Raw genomic sequence first — 7,897 nt, forward strand, 5'->3', positions numbered from 1 at the left:
ATAAACATTAATAATTACATCTAGTTAATTGAAGTACTTAATGTTGAATTATAATATGATATTAATGAAAGCTAAATTGGTTTTTGCTACTTTTGATTTCTTTATTCCAAATTAAGAAAGACAAATGCTTATAAAAAAGAAGAGCAAAGTGCTAGAATTCTGTCCCATTATGAAGTTCAGAAAAAAATAGAAATTGATTGCGATTAAAATCTAGTGCTTTTTATAAATAAAAATCCAGCAACCCTTATGAGAATGTTATGGCTTTATTATATTTAGAGCTTCTTTTCATACTTGAATTAAGAAATTAAAATTTAAACATTTCCAACCTGCATTTGGCATTTTGTTCTTAACCAAAATAGAATAAGAATAAGATAAAGATTGTGCATGGCCTCCTTATATTTTTTTTTCTGCTGGAAGTGTTCTTCATCTATTTAATGTTTGTTTTTACTCTAGAGGATTATTGAATATTGATTTTATATAACATACATATTTACTGTCACTTTGTGGAATTATGAATTATTGAAAAGAGTATATTTGATAGCAGAGAGTGTCTGCAATTGTTATTTAATATTTCATATATAAAATCAACATTAGATATTCTCACAAGGTCATATGAAAGGTTGTGGGGGAGCCACTTACTATGTAATGTGTGTTAGGGAAGAGTCGTTGAAAATAGGTCACTATTTTAAGCTTCATGAATATATGATGAGGTCAAGAAATTAAGATGAAATATACGACAAGGTTACTGATTGAGTCATAATTAACTATCTGAAACTATAATTCAAATGCAATCAGCAGAACAAAAACCCTCAGTCTTTAATGCATCAGAAAGTTGTCAAATCTTAATTATCTCTTGAATTAGTATGATCTTGATAGCTGAAGGTATGTTGCTTGTCAACAATACAACATTTATGTTAGAGTGTATCTTTTTGTTATTAAAAAACATGGAAGGGTTGGGTACTGGATTTATCTATAATTTGTACATTTTACCTTTGATCTTACTGCCATATATTTAAAAGATCATGGACAAGACTAGAGACTCTAAAATATTGGGCAATGATGTCAGTTATCAGTGCAGCAATGTCACACTAAAGTTTATCCCCTAAGGCTTGCTTGATAGTTTTGCTGAAAAAGTCAGTCTCAAAAACAAAATTGCCTTTATTCTATGTGTCTCAAATGTTCACCCCTACCACTGCTCCCCCTTTTTATACAAGTGTTTAAAAGATTAATTTGTTTGTTTGTTTTTGTCTGATGATGTTTGCATTTTAACAATATGATGGTGATCAGTTTTATTGGTCATGGTAACAGTAAAAAAATCACATTGGATCTAATCTGATTGGATATACCAAGATCTGGGTCCATCAAGTATACAACTCCATTTCCTTGTGACTTGAAAATATCTAAAAATACCAGTTGATGAAAATGGCCAAATATAGCTCTGGCTAGCTTTATTAAAGAGGATTTGTTTTTTAATTGACTTTTAAAAACATCTTTTTATTTATAATCATTTTAAGCCATTGTAGCATATTATATATCAACAAAATTTCTAGTCAGACTCGAGGTTGAAACCATTCGTAAATATAAACCCATATCTCCATTTCAGTTAACAGTGCTTGTTCATGATGTTCATCCTCATATTGTTCATAGATTTATTCTAGATGTTAGTTATATGTGAACTGTTATATTTTCATTCTTTTTTATTGTACATAATCTTGACATTCCTTTTCTTATTTGTATATACTAGATTCCTATTTATTAAAACTCTTTTTATGATAGATAAATCATGCTTGAAGAAGCTTAATAATGCATTTTATAGTTGTACAAGATTATGTGATCATATTAATTTATTTTGTTAATTGTCAGGTTCAAGCAAGTTGTTGTTTTAAAAGTATATGCTATGCAACAATTTATCTCTATTATTGAATGTGATATTTTGGAGAGAACACAAAAGTCTGTTTTTGTTACGTCAGTTACAGATGAAAGTATTGAAGGAAATTAAAATATTAAAAACAATGTTTGTTTGATTTAGATGTTTTTTTTATGCCCCACCTACAATAGCAGAGGGGCATTATGTTTTCAAGTCTGTGCGTCTGTTCGTCTGTCCGTCTGTCCATTCATCCGTTCGTCCGTCTGTCCCGCTTCAAGTTAAAGTTTTTGGTCAAGGTAGTTTTTGAAGAAGTTGAAGTCCAATCAATTTGAAACTAAGTACACATGTGCCCTATGATATGATCTTTCTAATTTTAATGCCAAATTAGAGTTTTGACCCAAATTTTTACGGTTCACTGAACATACAAAATGATAGTGCTAGTGGGGCATCCGTGTACTATGGACACATTCTTGTTTAAATTGCTTGAAAAGTTTTATTAAAGACATCTTGTTAGCAAAGATATAGGGCGAAGATATATATACATGTACAATGTATATCATTAATATATTTATAAGAAGAGGTGGTATGATAGCCAATGAAACAACTATCCTCAAATATTCAAATGATGTGAATGTAATTGATTATAGGTCACTTTGCAGTCTTAAAGAATGTGGCAAGGTTAAAATTGTTTTTGAGCAAGTGTTATCATTATATGACAAACAAGAATATCACCATAGTACACCAATGCTCCACTCACTTTCTATGTTCAGTGAACCGTGATATTGGGGTCAAAACTCTAATTTGACATTAAAATTAGAATGATCATATTGTAGAAAACGTGTAATTCAACTTCATCAAAAACTGTCTTGAACTAAAACTTTAACTATCGCAGGACAGACAGACGTACAAATGAAAAATTATTGTAATCAGAGGATTGAATCAGCTTAAATTTTTTATTGGACTACCGTATATCTCAATACAGACCCAAGGAATAATTAGGCTCAATATGGATTAAATTGTGACTCGGGTAGTTAAAAGAAATTTTAATGGGGGTCAAGTCACTGGCTTATCAGCTATGTTCCAGGCCTGATCCTTACCTCACCATGCAAAGTGCAGAAATTTATCTGATTGCAAAGCAGAATTTCAATAATAAAATTATTTTGTTATCACTCAATTTATATATATATATATCCTCAGATATTTAAGTTACAAATTGATGTGTATGTCTAAACCATACTTTACTAGGAAATCTAGGTTCTTAAAAATTACACATGTTGCAGAATGCAGAAAGTTTGGTTTATGGCAAAGCTGCATATGAATCTTATCTGTTATAGTTACGGACAAAGGAAGATAATTCAAAATTTGACCTTAAATCTTCCCTTTGCTCAATTCAATACAGTTGACAATGAAAAAAGATTCCTCAGTGCTCCTAAGAGCTTTGATTTTACAACGTGATTCAAACCTGAATACTGCATTAATACTGCAGACAAAAAAAAAACATGCACATAAATTATCCATTATCTGATATCAGCATATTTCCACAACTCTGTCAGTAATGATTATCTACAACCTTAACATGCATCATATAAAAGTTTTAAAAAAGATTAAATTGTGCTATGCAATCATAGATCAAAATCTGAACTAAGTCCAGTTCAGTAAATATTTATCATATGTTTCTATAATCCTCTGATCCAAGTTTTACTGAAAACAGAAGAACCAAATATTGATTATGTATCTGCAAGTTTTACTAACAACAGAAGAAAATGTTGATATTCCATGAAATTCTGGTTGTCCAAAAGCAGTCAATATGTCATAAACATGACAACTAGAAAGAATCTCCGATTTGTAACTCCTTAGTCATGTTAATGTACAATCAAATAGTAAACGTAACATCAGTTTAAGAATGAAAAACTCACAAAAAATGTAAAAATGTTATTTTTCGAAGTACCTTGATTTGGCCAACCCAATTGAAAAAACACCTCAGATTTGACCATAAAATATTACTTAGTGATTCATATTCCAAACTTTGGCTAAGTGAAAATGTGTAGGTACTATAGAGCCTGTGTTTACATTCAATGTTGTTTTCATGCTTAGTACAGTGAAATCATTGTCCTATTACATATTATCAAGGTCATAGTTCAACATCCTAGTTTTGTTATGGAAAAAAACTGTTCAGGATTACAGGACTAATCTTGTCTTTAAATACTTGCTCTTCAAACTTGGTCAGAAGAAGAAGCATATTTTCTGCTAATGTCAAAATTTAAAAGTCAAGGTCATTTGAATGCAGTACAGAAAAAGCTTGTATATAAGGCTTTGAAATATATCAAAAACTGAAGATTGCACATACAAAAAATAGAACATGTTTAAATTTAAGGTCATTTATCAAAGTTCAAGGACACATCAGACGCAACGTCAGATATTGCTACCATTTAGTGTAACAAAAAAATGACGTTAAATTGAAAACACACACTATCTAATTCTTCCTGCTTTCCTTTTTTGGTAAATGCAAAGTATAACACACAAGTGTAAATGCCGTGAGAATCCAATCCAATATGATTTTATAATTAACATAGGAAATGCAATTTTACTGCTAGTAATTATGTGTTTTTGGAGGAATATTGCTGCATTATATATTCAACCCGAGTATGATTTTATTCAAGCAGCAACATACAATAGCTTATAGTTATGATACTGAAGTTTTCTTACTTTTTGATCGTCTTATAGATGCGTAATTTTGTAATGTGTGCATCATTTCGTTTTGTTGAAAGCAGGACATTTATATTTACTGTAGGAAGGAACAAGCGAATGCAGTTTTCGCCGTCCCTATAGCTAGCATAACGCTTCTGGCGACATCAAATTGTGATAACGGACAAACTTGCAAGACATTTTCATTAATCCGTATTTTTTATAGATAACCCTGTAATGTTAATGCTATTTGGTGTACCAACTTCAACTTTAAAAGTACTTTTTATTGGTATGGTTATCAAAGCCGAAAAATAATCTTCACGAAATCAAATCTCGTTTTTTTGGCCGTAAAAGTTTTGTGAAGGCAGGAAAGTTTAACTCGGACATTTCCGCAAGACATTGCAAATCTATTGTTTTGAATTGAATATGTAGCTCAATTTATTTTTCAATTCGAATTTTGGAAGCTTACACTCAGTACAAAACGATCGTGCTTACAATTTAATGATTTTTTTGTCAAAATTTTATTTTTGAACTGAAATGTTTGAAGTTTCCAAATTAAATTTCCGATGGGACATTTCCGTACATCATATTCTTTTGAAAATATGTATGCAAATTTTAAATGGAGACAGCCATGTTAACCAATACTGAAATATATCATGTCATAGAATGTTCATGCAAAATTTTGAAGAGTTGCGTGAACATTTCGCGAATTGTGCGAGTTTTATGTCCCGAGTTTGTTACATGGGACAACCCTAAATAAACGTTTTTCGGATAATCTGTGTCTTCCTAAGCCTATGAATATTATATTTTTATTCTTTCTCTATCATAATGTGAAAATGTAAGAATCAATCTTTATTTTCATGTATAATTTGAAATATTTATTTTAGCATTTCTATAAAATTTTCCGTTCAAATATTTACTTAACGCTATTTTTCGTGGTAGTAGCAATATCTAACGTTGCGTCATATGCTTTGATTATGGATAGATAAAGGACAGGGTGGAGACGTTTGCAATGTCTTTGATCTGATTCCATTACATAGTTAAGCAGCTTACCACACAAATCATGCAAATGGTGATACAAGCATAAAACTTTGTAAGAACATGCCTTTAGGTGTATGTTATCATATGAGGGGGGTAGCCACGAAAAAAAATCATCCGATCATGGCGGCCATCTTGGATTTTCGAAATGACGTCTTCACAGGAAAAAGACATCACATATATAGCCCGTTTTGCTTGTATTGTATCCAAAATGGAGTAAATCATTGTTACATAAGATAAAGTATCACTTTCGGTCAAATATCGGTCGATAACCCACTCCTGTTTTCATGAACATACCGAATATGACTGTTTTATAACCCGAATAATGTCAGTTGTTATATTCCACAAATCTTCGACTAATATTCGATTGCTACATACGGTTCGATAGGTTATAGGCCAATAGTTAACCTTCTTGAAAGTGTGTGTTCTAATTAATACATGTATAAGGTGTGTGTTCTAATTAATACATGTATAAGGTGTGTGTTCTAATTAATACATGTATAAGACGAGGCTCGGTACTTGTCTATCCACCGTTCATATTTTTAGTTACGAAGTTTTATTTGCAATTCTTGATCGGATATTGATTTGAAGAAATTCTATCCCTATTACGAACACAATTCTATAAAACATAATGTTGTTAATACATCAAATAACATTATTAGAAAAATAATCTTGAATTTTATACAATTTCTAGAATTTTACCTGTGAGGTTTATCTATGTTGCGTAAATTTATTCATGTTACAGACACACACTATTCGTGCACTTCTCTAATAGTTGATTAGTTTCACTCGGTTCTTGTTTGCTGTTGCATTTATTTATTGCTCAGATAATATTTGCGTTATTGTTCTATAAGTTCATTGTTGATTACTTTTGTTTATATTATAATAGTTACTTAGGTTTTGAAATGGCGAAAAGAATTCGCTTATCAGCTTCTTCAGCAGATAGTTGGGAAACTGATTGGACAAAAAGTTGTCTGTGTCAGGAGGTCACAACAGACCTACTGAAATCGTCAGACGAAGGATATACAATGTTACAATGTTTGGAAAATAAATCATTCTCTTTCATGAACTAAATGCCCTCCCTATCCCTCTTGATATTCGGCGATTAAACCACGTAGAGGGTATTGAAAGCACAATGAAAAAAATGCCAAGTACCATAATTTGTGTAGGATAAAGTTCAATAATACTAAACTTGAGAGCCCAGAAACGCAATATGTCACCGATACCATCTGGAAGTTCTAGTGATTGTACGTCTCCTAAACTTTTTAGGTGTACTCCTCGTTCTAAAGATCAACAACAAAATCCAGTTGAAAATGTACATAAATGTTTCATTTGTGATAAAGAGTCACCTTTATTTGTCTTAAGAGATGCAATGACAATGAAACTAAACCAACGACTAGTAGTTGATTGTGCAACAGCTCTTAAGGATAAACAGCTGTTGGCAAAGCTGAGTAGTGGTGATGTTATAGCACACGAGATGAATTATCACCCGTCTTGTCTTGCAGCTGTATATAATAGAGAGAGAGATCAAAGAAGAGACAAATAGAGATCGAAAGCAGGTGCACAGGAGGAAACTACAATGAAAGAAACTGCATTAGCTGAGCTGGTCACATACATTTTTGAAACTCAAAGAAACTCTGAAGAGTCGGTTGTGTTTCGATTAGCAGACCTGGCAAACCTGTTCGAGGAAAGATTGGCACAGCTTGGTTCTTCTTCTGCACAGGTACATTCTACTCGACTCAAGGACAAGCTATTGCAAAAGATGCAAGAATTAGAAGCACACACAAAGGGCAGAGATGTACTTTTGATGTTTGAAAAAGATATAGGACCAGCTATAGCATTTGTTTGTGATTATAATGACACCATGCATATGGCATAGACGGCCTGAATGATTCGCTGCTAATTAGCTACAACGAAGACAACATTTTCTGGATCCTTGGTCTCTGAAGATATCGATGATAGCATACCCCCTCAATTGTTAAAGTGGTGAAAATGATAGAACATGGACCTGATAACAAATCGCAGTTAGACAACGTTTCTACAAAGTCTGACTTAGCTCTACGCATATTTTAATGTTTAATTATTACCCAAACAGCCAAAAGGTTACAGTACAACAAAGACATTCATCTGATCGTGAGACACCATTTTGTGTGTATCTTGGACTGTTACTCTTTTTTCAAAAACCTGGAAAAGACAGCTATGAGTTATGTATCTCTTACGATCGGGTACTGGAAATATCAACTCAACTAGGTGAAGCTGTTCGTTATTTAAATGAAGGTGTGGTATGCCCACCTTAAATATAGGGCA

The sequence above is a fragment of the Mytilus galloprovincialis genome, chromosome 9, assembly GCF_965363235.1.
Source record: "Mytilus galloprovincialis chromosome 9, xbMytGall1.hap1.1, whole genome shotgun sequence".
Classification (NCBI taxonomy): Eukaryota; Metazoa; Mollusca; class Bivalvia; order Mytilida; family Mytilidae; genus Mytilus; species Mytilus galloprovincialis.